At 41.6% G+C, this 22,152-nt stretch overlaps 1 long non-coding RNA gene across 2 annotated transcripts in view; it reads right to left on the bottom strand.

The window, feature by feature from the left end:
* Positions 1 to 22,152, bottom strand: part of LOC123290343 (uncharacterized) — an 84,686-nt gene that overhangs the window by 11,246 nt on the left and 51,288 nt on the right. For both annotated transcript variants that reach the window (XR_011493377.1, XR_006534785.2), the window contains one exon: positions 15,783 to 15,856. This is a non-coding gene — a long non-coding RNA (uncharacterized lncRNA). The remainder of the gene's footprint in view (positions 1 to 15,782; positions 15,857 to 22,152) is intronic.

Raw genomic sequence — 22,152 nt, 5'->3', positions numbered from 1 at the left:
AGTCAGGGATTAATAACCAATGGAATACAGGGACAAAGCAGAGGGAAAGGTTAGTGATAAATAATCGCTGGTAGTCATTTTTTCTGCCTCGTTACAACAACATTTCTTTGCTTGACATCAGTAAGTGATCCACGCATTCCTTACAAACCCGATATAATCTGTCAGCCATGATTTCTTGCAGTAAGGCTTTCTGCCACGAAGTTGCAAATAAAAGATAAAAACATGAATGATGTTTTCTGTGTGGTAGTTGCCTTTTTTATTATTTTTCCCAATTGTTTCTAAAGCCCAAGTTTGTGTGTGGTCTTTTGGAGGAGAGCAGCTTCCTGTCACAATGAGCTGGAACAAAGCTCTCAATACCTTCCCAAAAGGGAATCATTCTGGGCAGCCAATTAGATCCTATTCTAGGCTCCTCTGTTTCCTCCTAAATCACCATATATTTTTGAAGTTTATGTGCTGTCTACTAGATGGATTACCAGTCTCCTTCCATAAAGCAGAGAAAAAAACCAAGAGGCAGATTTTCTTGGCAATTTTCCCTAAGAAAAGTCAGTCGCACTCGTGGCCTCGCTTTGTCTTTTCAAGGGAATGACTGTAACTCTAAATTGTTAGCTCAGTTCTCTCTCTGGATCTTCAAGTCGATGTGTTTCACATTATCCTCACCCACTGGCACATGAAATTCCACACATCTAAAATCAAACTCGAAATCTCCTTCCTTCGCCCCGCAAAACCAGCTTCCCGCGTGGAGCCCCTTATCCTCAGGTATGACGCCAACCCTCTCCCAGTCACCCAGGCTTGAAGCCAAAGTCATCTTGTATCAGAATGGGAGCCTTCTAATGGATTTCCTTGTTACTGGTCCCATGCACATTGCCTCCAGAATTGTAGTCATGAAGTTCCACTTCTTTTACTCTAAATTCTGAACTCCTCAGTCTGGCTTTCAAAGCCTGACACAAACTGACTCCTAGTTACTGCTCCAGGCTAATCCCTGAAAAATCCCCCAAAAATGTTCCACTGAGTCACTTTATTTTCTGTTCACTAAACAGACCCCACCCCTCAGGCTCCATCCTCAGACTCCTTATCCTGGATTAATTGCCTTTCTCTCTCTGGCTCGTATCCCAGTGCCTGGGCTACTTAAGGCCTTGAGTCTGATGCTTCTGCAGGTCTGTCGGTTTGTTATGATTCCACTTAGAGCCCGGATGCTGGTTGTCAGTGGTACCTTGACTCTATACTCAGAAGCCTGAGGGCCAACACAACTTCTCTTCCAGCCCTCATTCTGGTTCTTAGGACCTAGAGTAAGGTAGCACCCAGGGTTGCTGTCTGTCTGGAAAGGAAGTCCAGAAAGTAGCCTATTAGGGATATCCTGGTAACAAATCTAAAAACAAAAGTGAGATCATAAAATGAAGAAAGAGTAGTACATAATAAGATGAAAGGACATGAAAGAGACATTTCAGATGTGGTTCACCATCTGGGTGAGTTAATTGGTACTCTTTCAGTTACAATTGGTGGAGGCTTAACTCAAACCAACCCGAGCCATAAAAGGAAAGAATTAGTTCATGTCACTTAAAAATCCGTGGATATATTTGGCTTCATGTTTGGTTGAATATAAGTGTACAGATAATGTCTTTTGAAATCTTTCTCCATAGCTTGGGTCTGCTATCCACTGTGTTTTCCTAGGCAGGTTTTTTCCTTGTGTGAGCATTCATCCTCCCAGCTTAGCAACCCCAGAGACGAGTGCCTCTTTCACAATAGTTGCACCAAGTTTCAAGACTGGTTCTCAATGAAATGGCTTAGGCCCTGAATTAATCACTGTGGCCAGGGAGAAGAAATTACCACCAGAAAAATCAGGACAATGTTAGAAGGAGAAGAGACTAGATTCTGGGTAGGTAAAAAATGATGGATAAGATAAGTTAGGCAATTCAGGACAAAGTGTGTGCTGGAGGCCTGAATCTTATGGGTTGGGGGTGATTCTGATCACTTATAGATACCATGCTTGGTCTCTCTCTTATACCTTGGTACCTGTGAGAGGGGTCCCGGATGATGGTGAACCAGGGAAATACACCTTCCCCATCTCAATACAACGGAGCACACAAAAAACATCTGCTTGTAGGTGGACTACTTCCCACTTAGATCAATTATTCAGAGAAAAATCTAGCCTCTGGAAGATATCTGGGGCTACCATTAAAATACTCTACCCTACACTAGGTAGAAGGATGAGAGAGTGAGACGTGATTATGGGAGGAACAGCCTCAGAGAACTTTGAAAGGCAAAAACCTCTTCAACCCAGGTTATTGCAGTTTGCCCACCAACTCACCACATGCAACCTGCTTATCTTTAACAGATCAAGATTTTCTAGAGAATACATCTCGCTCTAGCACCTTTAATCTGGGTATGACCCCTTACTGACCACATTCCAAAGCCTTCCCTTGATCTGTACCAGGGATTAGGATCCAAGGGTCCCTCTGATCCACGCGCCCCACCCCCGTCTAGACCCTAGGTTAAACACATTCCAACACATTTCTTCAAAGCCCAGGTCCAATTCCTCTTTCTCCTACAAGGGCTCCTAATATCTTCATTTTAAGTTAGTTTCTGCCTCCCCTAAACTCTATAGTTTGTTGTTTACTCCCCTATGATAGCACTTATCACAGTCTTCTTTTGAATTAGAGTTATTTATGTATGTGTCTGTCTTCGCTGATAGACTGTGAGCTCTCAACAGGCCTGGAATAGCTCTTATTCATCTCTGTGTCCCCCACCGTGTCAAGAGCAGGCCTTTGGACTAAGCAGACTCTCAACAAATGTTTGCCACCTTGCTGAAATTGATCATGGCAGTTCCTTGCACAATATTTTTCAATGGTCCCACATTAACTACAGCCCTGCTTCTAACTTTTTAAAACTCCATGCTCCTTTTAGGAAACAAAAATCTCATGTCTTCTGTTGGAATTGGAGAGGTCTAATAAACAATCACTTCTCCTTTCAGCTCATGTTCTGAACCAGTTAAAACATAGACAAAGAGTAAGATAGACAGAGATAAAAAGCAGCCTTATTACTGAAAAAGACCAAATTGAGGAAGTAGCTAAAGCGGATGGCAAGAAAGGGCTTCCTACTTCTGAATCCCAGTCACGGGTCTCCCTGTATCTGGCGTACCTTCTGAAATGCAGAGCAGAGGAGCAGAGCAGTAATTCGCGTGTGTGTTGTGGACAGGGGGCTCCCAGGAGGGAGGCTGAGCTGCCTATGCACGTCCTTTCTTTCCCATATTCAACAGGCCGCCCTTCCTCCCATGAGTAGGAGTAAAAAATGGTGTCTCTTCCTTCCTTCATATGGAAAGAAACATCCAGAACAGGGAATATGTCTTCAACAAACACCTTCCTTCATGAGTTTGTTCACTAAGTTATAAAGTAAGAGTCCATTCTCTACTTTGTCCTGAGTACCGTGTTAGAACTCGGGATATAGTGGTGAACAGGACAGGCACAGTTCCAGCCTCTAGAGGCCTTACAATCCAGAGTGGTGAACAAACGTGAAACGTGTGATGGCGAGCGTAGCATCATAGGGAGCTGTGGAAGCAGACCAGACTGAGACGTCCAGGAGAGCCTCCTGAAGAAGTGATGCTTTGGCTGGAACTTGATGAAGGATGGGCTTTAGACAGGCAAAGAAGGCAGGAAGAGTGTTCAGTAGAGAGAGGGGAGGGGAAGGGGGGTAAGTAAAGGAGGAGGTTCCAAAGGGAGGGAAGAGAATATGCAAAGAACCTGAGGTTTGGGGCCTGCCAGGTGGTGTGGTGGTTAAGTTTGCATGCTCAGCTTTGGCAGCCGGGGGTTCACCAGTTCAGGTCGAGGGGCACAGACGTACACACCACTTATCAAGCCATGCTAAGGCAGGGATTCCACATATAAAATAGAGGAAGATGGGCACAGATGTTAGCTCAGGGCCAGTCTTCCTCAGCAAAAAGAGGAGGATTGGCGGTAGATGTTAGCTCAGGTCTAATCTTCCTCAAAAAAAAAAAAAAGAAAAAACACTGAAGTTCTATGTCTAGGTAGAGGGAGTGCATTCCATAGAAAAATTGCATGCAAAGAAAATCCTCAAAATTCTGGCTTTTTTCCCTAACTTCCAACTTTCCAAAATATTTCAAAACCACATACAGAGTCCCAAGATTTATTTAGCACTGAACTTTCATCTGCTTCTATCGCTCTGCTTCATGCTAAAATAAAAAGCTGATTGTCAAGGTCCCCAGGTGCTACAGCAATTGGAAATATAAATGGGACTAAAGTGAGAGACAAGGAGCAACTCTAAGAGAGAGTGTGGCTGAAACAGAGAGCCAGAGAGAAAAACACAAAATCGTGAAGATTGGAGGCAAGAGGATCAGCCCTAAAATAATGCTTAAGAGAAAGAGATAATTTAAACTTGCAGACATACTTCTTAAATCCAGCCAAATTCAAACAAAACTCACTTGGAGTCTTTGGCAGTATTTTCATTCCTGCTCTGAAAATAAAAAAGTCTACGTTATCACAGTCTTAATTATCAGAAGTATCCAAGCATGAGAGGGCAGGGAGACCAAAAAAGGCTCGGTTCTATTTTTAACGTCGCCAATTAGAGCTAGGTTGATCCTAATAGCGGTGACTAGTGAGCCCCATATATGGAACCATTATTTGGGAACCCAATTCCCCAAATCCATCAATAACACATGGATAATAACTATGATGTTCAAAGGCAATTGATCAGGATGCAATTTAGACTGTCAATGTGAACTCCCTCCCCTCCGTTTTCTCCCATTAACACAACAGTATATCAAAGCTAGAAGGACCCTTAGAGACTATCTTCTCCTATCTTGTCCTACCTCCTCACTGTACATCTGAGACAACTCAGGCTCAAGGAATAGATGTGATCTTTCCCGCATCCCTCAGCATGTCCGTGGCAGGGCTAGATTTATCACCCAGCTCTATTCCTCGCTTAGTGCTTTTATACTCCTTGGGTTTCAATTGATGCATTGAACTTAAAAGCACGTGAGACCAGAAGATAGCCATGTTAGCTGCTTCATGGATTAAAGCTACAGTTGATGATGAGTAGTCAAATAGGCTTAGTAGCATTCCTCTGAAATGAATTTAGCTCCTAAAATTGCAGGCTTTCCTCGCCGGAAGTGGTATCTGCTCTATTAAGGTAACTACTTGACAGAAAGAGAAGGTCAGAAGCCTTTAGAGACAGGTAGATCCCAAAAGGAAAGTCAGAGTAAAATAAACTATTCAGGCCAAGTTCCTTTACCCAAACTCACCAGTCAGATAGGTTGGCCTTCTTCTGGTTGGGGTGGAGATGAGGAGTGATAAGAGGTGGGGCAAGAGACCAGGATATTATTCTAATGGGGGTCCTTTTGTAGAAAATGGGAAGCCAGGAGGAACAAGGCTCCCCTCTCCAACATTTCAAGATTTTTTAAAATCTTAACTCATGGAGCATAATCACCAACCCAGGATCTCCCAGGGGATAGCCAACCCTTTGTGAGGGAAGATGAGCAATCTCTCAAGTAAGTCTTGCTTCCGTCTTCAGGAAGGCACTCCTTCAATACTAACCATCATACCTAAGAGTATCCTACTGATAAGCTGTCAATATTCTTCCTCCAGTGTGGGTCAGACAGCCCCAAAACGTGTCAAACAGATAGATATTAGTTAAATTAACACCGAGGCCCAGCTGTACCTAAAACTGAAACTTTATACCCTATTTTATCAAATCTTGTCCAGTCACATTGTCTACGCGAGCTTATCAGAGGTTCTACAATGAGATCAAATAACCTAAATGAGTCTCCATTTCTACAGTAAGAAATCAATGTTCAAAGAGCAAATGCCCTTGCATGTTGAAGTCCAAAGGAATTAATTCCTAAAACAAAGTATTTGACATTTTAAGATAAAGTTCATAGTCCAAAAATTTTTAAGTAAAACCCAAATAAATTGAATTACCTCTCAACTTCTTATTCTTCACCATCTCTCCTAGGAGGATCCTGGGGGAAGGTAAGGATCCCTTAGCTTCTACAACCTGGGCTCTCTTACTGTAATGAGTGTATTTCTATCAAATACAAAACCTGTAAAATTTGAATCCCGAATCTCTCATGAGCTCCTCCTTTTAAAGAATTCAAAGAATTCTGAACATATTATTTTGGGACTTACAACACACCTTCAAAATTTAGAAAGCATAAATCTCCAGTCCTTAAATCACTTAATCCGGATAAAATTTTATCCCAGTACTTAATTGCCACAGAGGATAGCAGAGACTCAGAAGTATGAGCAGCGGGGTCACTAGGATGTGGGTCAGTCTATTTAAGCGGCCCAGTCTATAACCTTGAGCTGAAATTCATTTAGGAGAAATCTTGCATCAAATGTTAATGGCATATTTTCCATATCTAGGGTGTGGCAAAAATTCCACCAATCTACACTATCTACCTTTGCAAAGCGCCGCATTTATGAAACTCCTGCCTTCCACCAAAGTATAGAAATAGCCACTGGTGGAAGCCCCTCTAAATTCAAATCCCTTAAGATGCTCTTAATACCCTCGATCATGCTGAACTCAATGTTCTTGGTATCCCAGATGACGTCGACATCACAACCTCTACATTATCTTTGTGAGCAAGCATTTTCATTTCTTAGATGGTAGTTGTTGCTTCTTGCTACGGAATTCCTTAGGTCTTAAGAAATCTGCCTCCCAGATTTCTCCTCACCCAAACATTTGTTTCAGTTACGTAATCACCCTCAGCATATTCCAGAACCAAGGTTGCTGTTGATGCTTCAGAAACGCTAGTTCCAAGGATCTAGTAAGGACCACTACCTCTGCCATGAGCCCCTCAAGACATTGTCTTTGCTTACTTTAAATGATCCTGGTCTTCAGTAGCGTTTCTTTCTGCTACATCCTTTTATGCTGTTGTAAATTATGCCTCCAGTGTTTCTTTTCTCTTTGTTGTTCTGCTAAGTCTCACAGGAATGCTCAATTGAGCTTCTAACTATTTAAACTGCTTTGCAGTTTGACCTTTCCTTCTCTAACAAATGGAGGAGTTCTACCATTTGCTGGAATTGAATCCCTTCCTTCTTTCCTTTGAATTTTTTTCTCTGCTTTCTGGCCAAGATATTTATTTATCCAACACCATCCTTTAAATTTTATCTCATATGGTTTCCCACAATGAGAGATTTGAAATTAATACTTTCTGGGTCTGCCAAAAGCCTCTAACACAACAAATCTTGTCCACGATCATTTCCTGAGCTGAATCATCCCACCCAGGAGATCGTCTCCCATCAGACTCTATCTAGCCCAGGCTGGACTTAATCTATCATTTTCTGCCTAGATTCCCTTTAATATGTACCATGGTAAGTAGAATCCAAAAATAGTCCCCAAGATATCCCACCTTAATCCCTGGGACTATGAATATGATATCACACTGGTGATTATGTTGCATTACATGGCAAAAGGGACTCTGGAGATATAATTCACGTTACTTGAGTTAATCATAAAGAAGATTATCTATATTATCGTGCGATTAATCTAATCACTTAAATGTAGAAAGTTACCTTTAGAATCCTTAGAATCCTAAATCCAGAAATATACCAAGCATGTTTTCTTTTCTGTTAGTTTGTTTTGTTTTGTTTTTTGTTTGCTTGGGGGTTTTTTGTTGTTGTTTTTTTTTCTGAGGAAGCTTTGCCCTGAGCTAACATCTGTTGCCAATCTTCCTCTCTTTGCTGAGGAAGATTCACCCTGACCTAACATGTGTAGCCAATCTTCCTCTATTTTGTATATGAGCTGCCATCACAGCATGGTCACTGACAGACAAGTGCTCGAGAAGCAAACCTGGACCACCAAAGTGGAGCGTGCCAAACTTAACCACCAGGCCACCAGGGCTGGCCCCCCAACCATGTTTCCTAATGGCTTAGACAATAGTTGCAAGCCCACCTGTAATATCCATGTCACCATGAAAGTTATCCAGAAGTTCTTTTGAGTATATTCTATTCATCTCTTGTCTGTCCAAATTTTCTGAATCACCTACATGTCTCTCCTTGTCTTCAGGGGATGTTTCCTGGTGTGAATCCTTTGTATGGTCGCTCTCAGTCATTCCCAGCCTCCTGGCCCCTTCATTCCAGTCTGCTTTCTGAGATCTTGCCTCTTTCCTCTGTTATATTTCTTTGTACGCCTGTCACATTTTCTGATCTAATGACAACTAAAATGCCTCCTTTTCTAATGCCCTCTTTTAGAGCTATTACCCTAGACGCAGCTACTTTTACCTTTTATATCTGCTTATCATAGCCCTAACTTCTCATTTCCCTTCCATATCTGCCTGATTGTTCCTCTAAGATGTCAACATTCTTCCTAAGGAGATATCGTTCTGCTTTAACACCATCTTCCTGTGCTTGATTTTCATTCCTCCATTATTCTTGTCGAGATAGCGAGACTATAGCATACTAGTCAAGATATTCTATTTCCTCCTTGATTTCCTAAATAAAATGATGCCTAGCAAAATAGTCCAAGCACATGCAGTCCTTTTAATTGCCCTCCTAACCTCTGGATTTTTAATAATGCCCTCCAAGAGAATAGCTTATTCTCCTTTACAATGAGGATCTCCTTTTATTGTACCTGTTTACTGATAAAATCTACACCATTCTGTGAGTGAAGCCACAGTGTCAGTCTTGAGAAACTAAAACCTAGACAGAACCTCAAAATGAACAAATCCTGTGCCAACTTGAGACCACACAGTAGAGAGTAACTCTCAAGAACCCATAGACAAGCCCAGGTCCATGAGAGACTAGGACCTCCGAGTTCCTCCTTTGTTCCTTGGTGCAACAGAGAGATCTTGGGGCAGAAAGTTTAATGCTGCTGACCCAGGCCTGGCAATAACATTTTAAAGTAAAAGTGTTACACGTTAGGGTCCTGCAGTACACATACAACATAACTGCCTTCGCAGTTTAAAGTGGCCGCTTACAGACTTGACTCTTAGGCAAGGACGCCAGGAAAAACAGAAATTATGTGCCATTCATCACAACCAAAAGGTTCTACTATCTGCTTTAGCCTCACCTGAAATGCTAGTGCAAGTCCTACCTGTGTGTCTCAAGGTCAAGTTACAGCAGCCCAACATGAAGATCTAAGTGGCCAGCATATTCTAAAGTCCCTCCTTGCTCATATAACAATAGCCACTCATTGGTGGAAAAAGCTCCCAGAAGGTCAATTGCACGAGTATAAAACCAAAACCACCACATAGTACAACACAAGTCAACGCGAACTAGACAAAATCCCACATGGGCACCATGATCCAGAGCTTTGGGCCCAAAGCTATACCTCTGGCCGACAAATCCTCTATCTCAACACCTTTTATTTTGCCCCTAAATATCATTTCTTATCTGTGCTTTAAGATCACCAAATGGCAAGATTTTTTTAGTCATTGAGTAACACTTTACTCTTTTCTACTTATGGAGCCAAATGAGATGTGGACCCAGAATTGGAGAGACAGAGATCAAGATGTCAGCTTTACTACTGGGAAAGTTATATTTACTGACATGGCTTTCAAGCATAGTGGAAGGGCTTGCTAACACTCCAAACGGAACTTATCCCAAAATACTGTTTTCCCTCTTTGGCCTGTGAAGCCTGCCCCACTCAAATTGGTGCAGTATGGAGAGAGTGGACCAAATGCTCCCTCTTTTTTTTTCTTTTTCTTTCTTTTTTTTTTAGTGAGGAAGATTAGCCCTGAGCTAACATCTGTGTCAATCTTCCCCTATTTTGTATGGGAGATGTCACCATGGCATGGCCTGATGAGCAGCGTGTAGGTCCACATTTGAGATACAAACCCCAAACCCCAGGCCACAGAAATGGAGCACGTGAACTTAACCACTATGCCACCAGGCTGGAACCCCAGATACTTCCTCTTGACAGGCAGAAATACGTCCAAAAGAACTAGGGTGGACTACGAACTGAGTAATTCGGCAATCCATTAAATCGCTCTTTTTTCCCCGAGGGTGGAGATGAAGAAAGAGGCCAAAAGGTGAGCATGATGGAGCACTTTATACATGAAAACATGAAGCAAAGGAAGAAGGAGATTTGCCTCTAAACAGAATCAGTTCCATTTAGAGTGTTTCTAAAGAGATTAAGTAATCATATAGATGGGGCTGTGATAATTATTGAATATCTGCTTTTAAAGTTTAGAGGTATAAGGAGTTAAGAAGCCATCTAATTTATTCATTAATTTATTCACTCATTTCATTCATTAAAGCAAGATTTATTGAAAGTCAACAATGTAGAAGGCATTGTGAAATCTTCTCTTTTTCAAATGAGGAAAGCAAGGACGCAAGAGAGAAAGCAATTTGACTGATGTCACACAACACATCCAAGAAGAGCTTAGACTAAAACCCATTCTTCCAGGCATCATGAAGTGAACAGACTAAAGTGTGCGGTACTGGGCAAGCCACATCCGAAATGCTGCACTCAGTTCTAGCCACCTCCAAGAAGTTATTGATAACAACTGGAACCCAGAATAAAGAATTCAGCACAGTAAGGGAAAATGTGGAAAACACGTCATGTGAGAAGTGGAAGGAAGAAAGCTCTGGTGGAATGAGCTCTTCTGCTGGTGTCCGATGACCTGTTTTCAAGACATGAATTCAATCATGTGGAGTTGCTACAACTTTGGACAGGTCCCCTGATCTTCCTGAGCCTCCATTCTCTCCTCCACAAATTGGAGATGACAATAACATCACCGCTACTGTCACAGAATTGCAGTGAGAACTATATGTGGTAACGGACCAGGATGATTTATGTAAAGCTGACATAAATGATAGGCATTTATTATCATTATTATTAAAGGTAATGGAGTTAAGAGTGTTTAGCAAAGAGAAAATTGGACCAAACTGAGCCCTGGGATATTTGAGGTACTGTCTCTTATGACAAAAAAAACAAGAAGAAGAATAAAACTTGCTGGCCATCTATTTCTTAGGCACTTTTCTACGTCCTCCCTGCAAATTCACAACAAAGTAATGCTGCGATTATTGTGATCCCCACTGCACAGATAAGGAAAATGAGGCTTCAGAGAGGTAGAGAAATCTGCCCAAAGCAGCATGGTGAGTAAGTAGAAGAGTCAAGACTGGGACGCAGCGAGAGCACATCCTCTCCTCTCTGCTCCACACTGTCCATCAGTAAATCCTAGAACATAGCACAGCAAGGAGAGCAGATCGAGGAGGGGGACCCTGAACTGGGATCAAACTTGAGTCCACCTAGCTGACTCAAACCACCGCTACTTTCCACCACTGGGGCAAATGGCGAAGTGTAAGGGATGAGGGCTCTGGAATCAAGCTCCTTGAGTTTGCATCTGGGCTCTGCCGCTTAGCGGCTGCATGGATGTCAGTCAGCAAGATAATTAATCTCCCTGTCTCCTTTTCCTCATTTGTAACATGGCAATGATAATAGGCCCAATTTTTCACGTCATTATGTGAGAACACATGAGATAATGTATGTTATCTCGTATATGATATGTAATATGATAATGTATGCTTGGAATTGCATGGGATAAATACAAGTATTATTGCTGAACTTTGTCAGAGGGAATAGAACATAGACTTTTGTCCTCAGGTGCAAGATTGGAAGAGAGATTGGACCAGGTGACATTCAGTTTCCTTCCAACCCTCAGATCCTAAGCACACTTTTCTTTCGCCTTCCTCTCTATATATTACCAGGCAAAGGCCTCCTGGAAGCATCCTAGAGATCTGCCAAGGACCTCTCTCAACATTGATTTTGATCAGAGCAAAAAGAATTTGGAAAATAACATCAAAGAGCTGGGTACAAAAACTGATTTTTAAAAATAGGCACACTGAAGCTGGTTCTGAGAATTTGCTGGCATAGTTTATATATTTAGGGATTATTTTACCTTTTCTTTTAAACTGATCAAACATTTATCGCACTGTCCAAATGGGTGTGGGTTCCAGGAAGCTCAGAATGAGGGAACAAAATCATTTTAGCCAAGACAGCATGCTATCACCACTTGATGGTGGAGATCAAGCCTCACTCGGGATGAGGAGGGGATGAGTCTTGACAGGAAGTTTTGACTGTGGGAATAAGAACAGGAGTGGTGGCGTTCTTTTCCAAGTTCAATAGAGATCGGATGAAGTTATGGGAAAAATCAAAGCGTTTCTCCTAAGTCTCACACTACTCAGGATTAACATGGCTCTAACTTACTCAGGGAGTGCTTCCTCTTTAAGACGGTAACCACTTTAGGCTTGTTTTTAAAGACAATCATCACAGCAATGGGGGGGGGGGGGCGGGTGGCCACTCTTACAGAATATTGATGAGAAGGTACATGTTTTGGGGGAGGTGATATGGTAATATACATGAACCTCCCCAAATGTATTTTGATCTCAAAAGAAATCATTAAGTTCGTGAAGAAATATCAATGTGCATGGTCAATACAGCATTGTATGTGACACTCAAAAACAATGGGAAAAGAAATATTCAGAAATGCAAGGCCAGTGAAATAAATCATGGTTTTTAGTTTAGTTTGCATTTTAGCTTACAGTTTATGGAAATATATTCTAATTTTGCATCCTTTGAATAGAACTCTATTTTATATTTTAATCTTATAGAGCATTTTTGTCAATAGAATACGATTAACATGAAAATTTTTTATTATAAAAGCATAAGGAATTATTTTGTTGAAATGAAGTCAAGAAAAATAAGTTTTATGGACTCAACATATACTCATTTTTGAATTATGCGTCTGAACATTGGTGGTCCATCAACAGAATACCCAGACATGAGCAATAATAACTAAATTCATTTGCTGACTCATATTTTGCTGACTTCCTCCCTTTATTCTACTCCTATTCCTTGGGGTCATAGAAAAGACGTCTAATCTTTACTGTACGTGACAGGTCCTCCAATATTTGAGGAAAGTGATTGTGATCCCCTGAATCTTCTCTTCCCCAGGTCTAATTCAGGCTAAGCATATACTCTCCATCCATCATCCATTCAGTCCCCTCACTGTTATGCAAAGTGAGAAGCCTTTATAGAGTACCTACTATGTATTGGGCATTGTGCTGGGCACTGAGCATACTGAAATGAAAACATGTTGCTCCTGCTAGAGAGGCATCAGATCCCAGGATTGAAAATCTTGGGCAATCTTTGACATTTGATAGCTTCTCCTTTTAAGTGCAGTGCCAAGAACCAAACAGCATATCCTGGTGTAAGAATACTGCTAGACATTACCCTTTTACTCATTCTATTATTAAGCAGCCTTTAACAACAACAACGAAATATTGTCCACTCATGGTGTGTCAGGGGACTGGGGATTCTAAGATGGACAAAATAGAGTCCCTGTCTTTAAGAAGTTCAAGGTCAAATACCACAGATATAGACTCAAATACAATGTGATAAGTTCAATGACAGAGGCCAGTATATGATGCTATGGGCAGTTTTTCAAGTCACAAATAATTTCATGTTACTCCATATCATCCTTAAGCTACCAACCTATATAGCCAACTTACTTTAATTTGCTGTCATCACTTTCTCACCTCACTGAAATTCCTCAATCCACTGAAATCTAACATCTAGCCCACACTTCACTTACACTGCCCTAACCAAGGTCACCAACGACCTCCTTGCCATAAAGTCAATGGGCACTTTCACTCCTTACCTTAATTTTCACGAACGACACCACATCCTTCCAGTGGTTTCTCCAAGTTTCTGGCTAACTCATCTCTGCCTCTTTCATGATTTCCTCTTATTCTGCTCAACTCTTACACCTCTGTCCCATATATGTTTCCCACATATGTGAACCATTAATATGCTTGACAATTGGAACCATAAATACACTTGGTGATTGCAACCATCAATACACTAAATATTGACAAGCCTGTATCTGACCAAGTTATGACATATATATACAATGGCCAACTCAATCTCTCTTAGATGCAGCTCAAGCCCGTTAAACTCAGACTAAACAAATGAACCATTTTCTACTCTAGATGTGTTTCTCCTCCTGTATCTTCTGTCTTAGTGAAGGAAGATGTCTTATACCATCACCTGGATATCACCGTTGATGCTTTAATCTCTTTCATGTGTTCAATCACCAACAACTATCAATTTCTACTCTTAAATATCCACTCTCCACTCTACTGCTGCTATCTTTGCTCAGGCCACCGTCTCTTATCTCATGGGTTAATGCACTGGCCCACTGAATTTATCTCCCAGTGTCAGACTGGTCTTATGCTCTTCCAAATGATCCTCCATTAGTGGCTAGAGTGATCATTCAAACATTCAAATCTGAGTATGTCATCCTATTGATTAAAACTTCTTAACGACTTTCACTGCCATGAGGCATAAAAGAGAAAGGTATCTTGAGAAATAACAAGAAATTGGGTTTTGCGGGAGTATAAAGTTCAACAGGAGGATAGTCAAGTTAATAGAAAGAAAAAGCTAAGCACAAACAGAGCTGGAAGTAGGAGGCAGTCAGTGGAGCATTAATCTCCAAGGGCACTAAAACAGGACTGAAATACATCAGAACAGATGCCAGTTAACTCAAGTGCTCATCCAGAACGTATAGAATTGGAGAAAATTAGATTTGTTCCACTTTCGCCCATAAAATGGTGTTCTAGAGTGGAAATAAAAGAATGCTTCTTACTGATGCGTTCTTCTTTATCTCTGCTTAGAAATTTTGCAGCATGGCACTGACAATTAAATTGTGCAACTGAAGACAGCAACACCAACGCTGTCACTAGCCAGATGACAGTTACTTGGAGCTATTATAGCTGAAATACCGAGAGCTGCTAATGCATGGGGTACTGCTATTGTAGTAGAATCCATTTGTATGTAACTTCTGTCACTAGCAATGAGTGACCAATATCCAGTCTTGAGTAATACGAAAACTGGGAAATACCACACTGATTCGATTCATATAAAAGCCCAAAATAGAGAAACTCACAGTCAGGAAGTTGCTTAGGGCTGTGGGAGGCATAGGGAGCAGGGAGAGGAGAGCTAAAGGGTATGGAATCTCTTTTTGAGGTGACGAAAATGTTACCAAATTGACTGTAGTGATGGTTGCACATATCTGTGAATATGCTAAAAACAATTGAACACTTTGAGTGGATTGTATGACATGTGAATTACATTGCAATAAAGTTTTTTTAAGTATTGAGGTAATTCTATATATTTGAAAGTAATAAAATTATTTCAATACCTTTTGAAGTGCTGTGTGTTAGACGTTTCAGTGTTTTGAAAGGACTTTATAATGTAAGCTTTCTTCCCCAGTCGATTTCAGAATATTTGTTTGTTGTACTTCATCTTCCTTGGAATGCTAAATCAGTTAAAAGTTTAATTATGGTCTTTAAAAAACTATAGAATAAAGTGTCATTTCAAATAGGACATAATTTTCTTTCCTGTTGACTTTTATATCATAAAGCCCTTATTTGGAACAAAAATCAAGTTGAAAATAATGTTAATAATAAAATTGTGGTTTATCTTTAATCTCACTAAATAAATATTGAACAAATATTTTTAAAATGCAGGTTGAAGGAACCCCAAGTTATTAAGCTGCCGCGTGTCCCAAGTGTGCCATGAACTACAAGCAGATTTTGCTGTTTCTTCCAAGGTCAGGGTCACCCCATCTTATAAAAGTGGCTGCTGTGAACACTTTTGAGGCCAGGGTAGAGGAGAGCTGAGGGGAAGAACACGTGAATGGAGAATCAGGAGAGACCCTGCATGGTCCCATGGGAAGAATTTGTTAGGGACCAAGTGTATGAGGAGGACCAAGAAAAGAGAGGGGAGGGAGGAGGAGGAGGGGCAGGGGAGAGCCTGAATCAGAATACCTGGTTTCCAGTCTCAGATTCCATTGGTTCCACGGCTCCAGGCAAGTTGCTTTCTTCTTCTGAGCCAGCCCTGTCTGAAATATAATGCAAGCCACACATGGAACTTAAAATTTTAAGTAACCACATTTAAAAAATAAAAAGACAGAAGTCAAATTAATTTTAAATATATTCTATTTAATTTAATATATCCAAAGTCCTATTACTTAACTATCAACTAATAATTATTAATGAGAAATTTTTTCTTACTAATTGTTTGAAATCTGGTTTGTATTTTACATTTTCAACATATCTCAATTCAGGTTATAGTATTGCTCAGCCCAGATCTGGGCTCTACTTCCTGTCTCCATAAAAAATAAAAGTGGGAGTGTTCTGTGAATTGTAAGTTTCTTCCCAGCTCTGACATTCTTTGATTTACACTGGGAGATTTAAAACATATCTAAATAAATTCTATACTCCCAAACTCTGTGGTCTCTCAACTGCTCTAAGTCAAAAAAGGGATACATAGTACATGTGGCAGGGGGAGCCTGCGAAGATTATTGTTTCCCATTATCTTTGATCTTTGGCACATTTTAGCTGGGAACACTTCAAATTAGGAATTAGAGTCAGTAAAATTTCCTAGCCATGTGGAAGCCGACCTGTAAGCTTTCCCCAATTGCACAGGCACATTACTTATGTTAAGCTTCCCTCTGCTTCTTCAATTCCAGTTTAGCAAAGCACAATGAAAGCTTCTGGAATCAGACACCACATTTTAAAATCTGCCCTTAAAAATCGTTGACCCACATGTCCCCTCTTCTCATTCTCAATCCGTGTGTCCTCCAGCATTCTGCTACAATAGAATCCTCCATATGCGTCTTTATACACCTCTCTGGAAATCAGCAAAAGTCTCCCATGTATTCAGCTAAGTAGACGCTTTGCCATTGGAGCCATCCCTGGTCGCTCAAAGGAAGAAAGAGGTTTTGCATAAATCCTCTTCAATTCTGGAATGTTCCCCAAAATTACCTGGCATGAATTGGTCACCTTCTCCCTTATGTTTGATTACCATCTAGTGTTACAACTCCTCAGTGTGACCATAACACTGCATACATTTTCACCCTACCCTGCAGAGGGACTTTGGGGGCCTCTTTTTATCTTGTCTGGACGCATACACCTCTCTGTCCATGGGACCATCCTGCCATGAAACGAAAATGTAGAGGCAACTTTCACCCTTAATTACTGCCAAGAAGCAGGCAGCTTTCAGCCCAAAGGCAGCACCAGTTAAAATTTTCCCTATGGGACATCATCTCAGCCTTAAATTTGGGAGAACCTCCTGGCATATGTCTTGGGTTTAAAAGCTTTTCTAGACTGGAAATGATTTTAGATGTAATTTGGGAAATGTCTCTTATAATAAAGACAACACTTTGGGCACTATATCTTCATCCCATAAACACCTGCTGAACATTTACTCTGTGACTAACTTTGTAGTAGGTCCCAGAGCTGCAGAGTTGAATAATCCCTGCCTGTCACAATATCCAAGGGGATGCGAATAGAGGTGTGAATAGGATGTTCAACCATAGAGACACTTACTGGTTCCCTCACACACTCAGCAATGACTTCATGTCTCTATATTGAAATATTTGAAGATGCAACAAACGACGTATCTACCCTAGGTAACTACCTCTAAGAAATTTATGATGTGGAGAGCAAGGCAAAAATATACAATCATAACAGGAATAGAAGATAACTTACGAAAGCACCCAAAGAGTATAATTTCCCCAGGGCAGGCAGTACAGTGTAACGGAAAGAACTGTGGATGTACTGGACTTGGTTTGAGGCTCATCTTGACATTAGGCAAATCACATAAGTTCTCTGAACCTGAAATATTCTCACTTGTAAAAAGAAGTGATGATATCTGCCATGTTTTTTCCATGAATGGCATGAGAAATAAATAAGATAGGAAGATAATTTCAGTTGCCAATAAGTGTTTTGAAAGAAAAAAAACCCAACTGGGTGTGTTAAGATTAAGAGTGACTACTTTCTTTGAGGTGTTCAAGTTGGTGATGACAGTGAGTTGACACTGTCAACTTAATAAGCAAATTTGCCTATTATTTTACCCTCAGAATGAGTTCATTTGGGAATAGCCAAAAGAATTGTAATTCAGGATGTGCGTGCCATGGTGAACCATAGACAAATGCAGAAAACAAATGAGGGGAGCTTGCTTTCATAGAGAAAAAGGAGCAGGGAGAGGCTGTTCTAAGAAAGTTCATTGGGGGAAAGTAAGTGGTCAGGGCAGCAACAGCTTCTCATTGGCTGAGCTGCATTGTTTCTCATTGACAGGGCTGCTGCCAGGTGGGGAGGGAAATCTTCCTTCCATAATAAACTGGTTTTACTTCCTGTCGAAGAAGCAAGTGTATGTCTCTTCCTGTTTCATGTAATCGACTATGTTTGAGCGCTCCCCCTACAGGTCTTCCTGACTCCAGTTTAGTTAAGATTTCTTTTATTAATTTCCGCAACACATAAATGAAGGAGCTGGTCGCTGCCATGTTAAGATTTTGGGCAAGGGGGGGGTAGTAAGAAGATGGAGGGTGGAGAGAGAGAGTCCCAGGTGGAGGAGAGAGCCAGTGTAAAAGCCCTGATGTGGAAGCAAGCACATCCCATCTGAGGCACAGAACAATGGTTATGTGGCTGGGGAAGGACTGGTAAGGCCAAGAAGAGTCAATATTGATGATACAGACTTTGCCAGAAGCCAGATGATATAGGGCCTTGTAGGGCCTAGGGAGGGGTTTGTATTTTATTCTAGAAGCAAAAGGGAGACAATTGTAGTTTTGAAGCCTCAGAAATCCAATTGGAACACAGGCAGAAACATTAAGACATTTTTCCATGTTTTCTCCTTTTTTTTATTACTACTAAATTCTCCCTCTTCATCTGACTAGAATTAAAGCCTGTAGATCTTTATATTCTCAATAAAGACACAAATGCTCATTGAGGGCTTCTAGAAGGATCCTTGGGACCCTGATAAAGAAGGAGAATCATTTCCAGGTGAAAGGCATGGAAGCGTCACAAGGGGAGAGGACTTCCAACACCAGATGTTGTGCGGTTCAGTGGAAAGAATGCAGACTTGGATTTGGGAAGACACGGGTTCAAACCAAGTCCCGGCCAGGTGAAGCTGGGCAAAATCCAAGCCACTCTGAGCACCCTTTCATAAGTCAAAGTAGTCTAGAGGTGCCTACTCCACAGAGCTGTGGAGAGGATTAAAGATGATGGCAAATACGAGGAACAGGCTGGCAATGGCCAGGTTGCCAGACATACTCCGTCAACAAGTCCAAAGGGTGTCTCTGTGTTTTGATTACCATGGCCCACATCTCCCTGTGCCCCTTTAGTCAGTTGGGATCACAGAATGTCAGTGGGGGTCGGTTCAGGACCATAGTGAGGGAAGTCAGGATTCTAGAGCTGGTATTCAGCCATATTAGCTCATCTTTCAGAATGCCTCTAGGACGCCAGCTTCTGCTCTCTCCTCGTCCCTGCTGCCCCCACTGAGTTGGGTTGGGAAAATCTTGGTTTCCCTGGAGGGAGGTAGACACTTACTAACTCCTGCTCTCATCCGTTCCCCTCTCCAAAGAGTGGCCAGCCATCTGTTTTGGATCCCTTTCTCTGAGGTAATCCATAAATGCCTATAATTTTCTCTCTGGCCTTTCCCAAATTATCTAATCCAGTTGCCTGATCTAGTTGGTTTGGACAGAAGGTTAAATGACCTTCTGTTTGTTTCTCTCTAAAAAGCTGTGAATTGGGTTTTTTTTAATAAAATGAAAGGCAGAATTCCACAGGTACACGTTTTCAATGGAGCATAGAAGTTCAGGCTATTTATTATCAGCCTTCGAATAAGCCAGCTGTTAAAGCCTCATGTCCTACAACGTCAGCATCAGGTGGAGAGTTAGAGAGCAAACTTGGCATCTCAAACAAGAAAAAATGAAACCCAGATAATTAACATGAGTTGCCCCAAGGTCATGCAGTTTGTGGAATCAGAACCAAAACTGAAGTTGAGGTTTCCTGTCTTCCAATCCATTGTTCTTTCCATTACACCTCCCTACTTCTCTATCTTGTGTAAACATAGTAACAAAACAATAAATAAACCCACTTCAAATCCTGTGTGGATTAAATAGTATAATACTTGGCACGTCGTAGCTCCTAATCAGAACTGCAGGAAAACATGGAGAGAGAATGCATGTGATGAAGACTACAAGAAAATAGACTTCTGATATTTCAATAGAAATATTCAAATAACTACACATATTTGAGACCCATCCACTATCCCTGCAGGAAATGTCTTCTGGTGGTGGACTCGTTGCTAAAATGTTCTTGGAGGAAACAAGCAACGACCAATGTCCCATCGGTTAGAATAATCTATTCTTTTTTCCTCATCTTTTTCTGTAGGTTGATAAAGAGAGAAAGAGATGGAAAAGGACACAAGTAAAGGTACACGTTTACCATGGATGGACAGTAAAGGAGATGGTGGGAGAACACAGTCTATTACTGAGGGGAGCCTTAGACCCCATCAATTGCAGATAAATCAAGGGGGAAACACAGCTGAAGGTAGTTCTGCCCATGTGATTTTGAGCTAGATAAAAGAAGGGTTTTAAAAATAGAGGCTTTCATTAAAAATGCAAAAGGATGAAAGATTTAGTGGGGATTAAAGTGATTTATTGTATGGGAGCAGCCTTGGAAGGTGTTTATTTATAGGCAATTATACACATCCCCAACAGGGACAATAATAGCCTGTAAGAGAACATGTCCCACATAGTTTCTCCAGACCTGTTAGTTCCTGAGTGTTCTTTCGAGCACTGCCTTTCTCCTAGGCTAAGCCTGTGGGTGTGGTGAGTGACCAGGTAGACCACTGGGGTTTCCAGTGACCCATCCTTCCCTCTGATAACATCTCTGACCCCTTTGGCTGGTTGCTGGCAGCCCCCTGGACCTAGGAAAGAGTTGCCTTCCAGAAGTATGGCAACATTGTACCCCTTTTTAACCCAAGGGGTGTGAAAGCAACTTGGGACTCCGTGGGACACAGAAGTAAAGAGCTATCACATAATAATTTTAATAATAGCTAGATAGTATATATTGGCCAGCCCTGGTGTGCTGGTGATTAGGATTTGGCACTCTCACTGCTGTGGCCCAGGTTCATTTCCCAGTCATGGAACATCACTACCCGTCTGTCGTTGTCACACTGTGGCGGCTGTGTGTTGCTGTGATACTGAAAGCTATGTCACCGGTATTTCAAATACCAACAGGGTCACCCATGGTGTACACATTTCAATGGAGCTTCCAGACTAAGACAGACTAGGAAGAAGGACCTGGCCACTCACTTCCGAAAAAGTTGGCCATGGAAACCATGTAAATAGCAGCAAAGAATTGTTTGGTACAGCATCAAAAGATGCAAGGATGGTGCACAAAGACCAGGCAGGGCTTTGCTCTGCTGTCCACAAGGGTGGTGGGAGTCAAAAGTGACTGGACAGCATCAACAACAAAGCATTTATTGACACCGTGTGTGGCAAACACTACATAGCCAATATAGGGTTCTAATATCTTTACGATCACAAGTCTAGGACACCCTTCTCCAGCCTGGACGACTTTATCAACCTTGTCTCACTGCTTCTGTTCTTCTCCCCGCCTCCCCCTGACATCTATCTCCAAGCAGCCTGAGCTAGTGTTTTAAAGGATAAATCACATTGTATGATAACTTTGCTTAAAATTCTCAATGGCTACAGACTGTGCATAGAACAGCAACAACAAAAATCCTACCACTCACGTACTCCATAAATTCTAGCCACACTGGGCATTCTGTTCTTGAACCTGCCACGCTCATGTCCAAGTGAGGGCGGTGGTTATAGTTCCCTCTGCCTGGAGGGCACTGCCCTGGATCTTTCCATGGGATCGCCTCCCTGTCGTTCAGCTTTTCATTCAAATGCCACCTCTTCAAGAGGCCTTCTCTGATCACCCCTTAGCCACCCACTCCAGCCCTACTTATTTTCTCCTACTTCTTTATATTTCGTTCTTCACAATATTTGTAACTATTTGAAATTCTCGTATTCATTTGCTTGTTCGCTTGTTCATTGTCCACCTCGCCCCCTTGAGAATATATATTCCATGAAAGCAAGACCTTAGCTGAATCTCCAAAGGCCTCGAACCTTGCTCAAAGCCCCAATCAGTAGGTTACAGGGCCCACGTGGGAACCAGGTGTGCCAGTGTCCTGTGTTTTCACTGTGGTCAGATTCTCTCCACCATCTTCTTTCCACAAAATAGCTTTGAATGCAATCTCAGAGTCATCTCAACGGAGGCCCACTTGTGGTGAAGACAAGACACTGGTACACAAGTCTGGCTGGGATCTGTGTCCCTGGCACAC

Source organism: Equus asinus, chromosome 12 (genome assembly GCF_041296235.1).
Source record: "Equus asinus isolate D_3611 breed Donkey chromosome 12, EquAss-T2T_v2, whole genome shotgun sequence".
In the NCBI taxonomy this organism is placed as follows: domain Eukaryota; kingdom Metazoa; phylum Chordata; class Mammalia; order Perissodactyla; family Equidae; genus Equus; species Equus asinus.
This window is presented reverse-complemented; position numbering and strand designations above follow the sequence as displayed.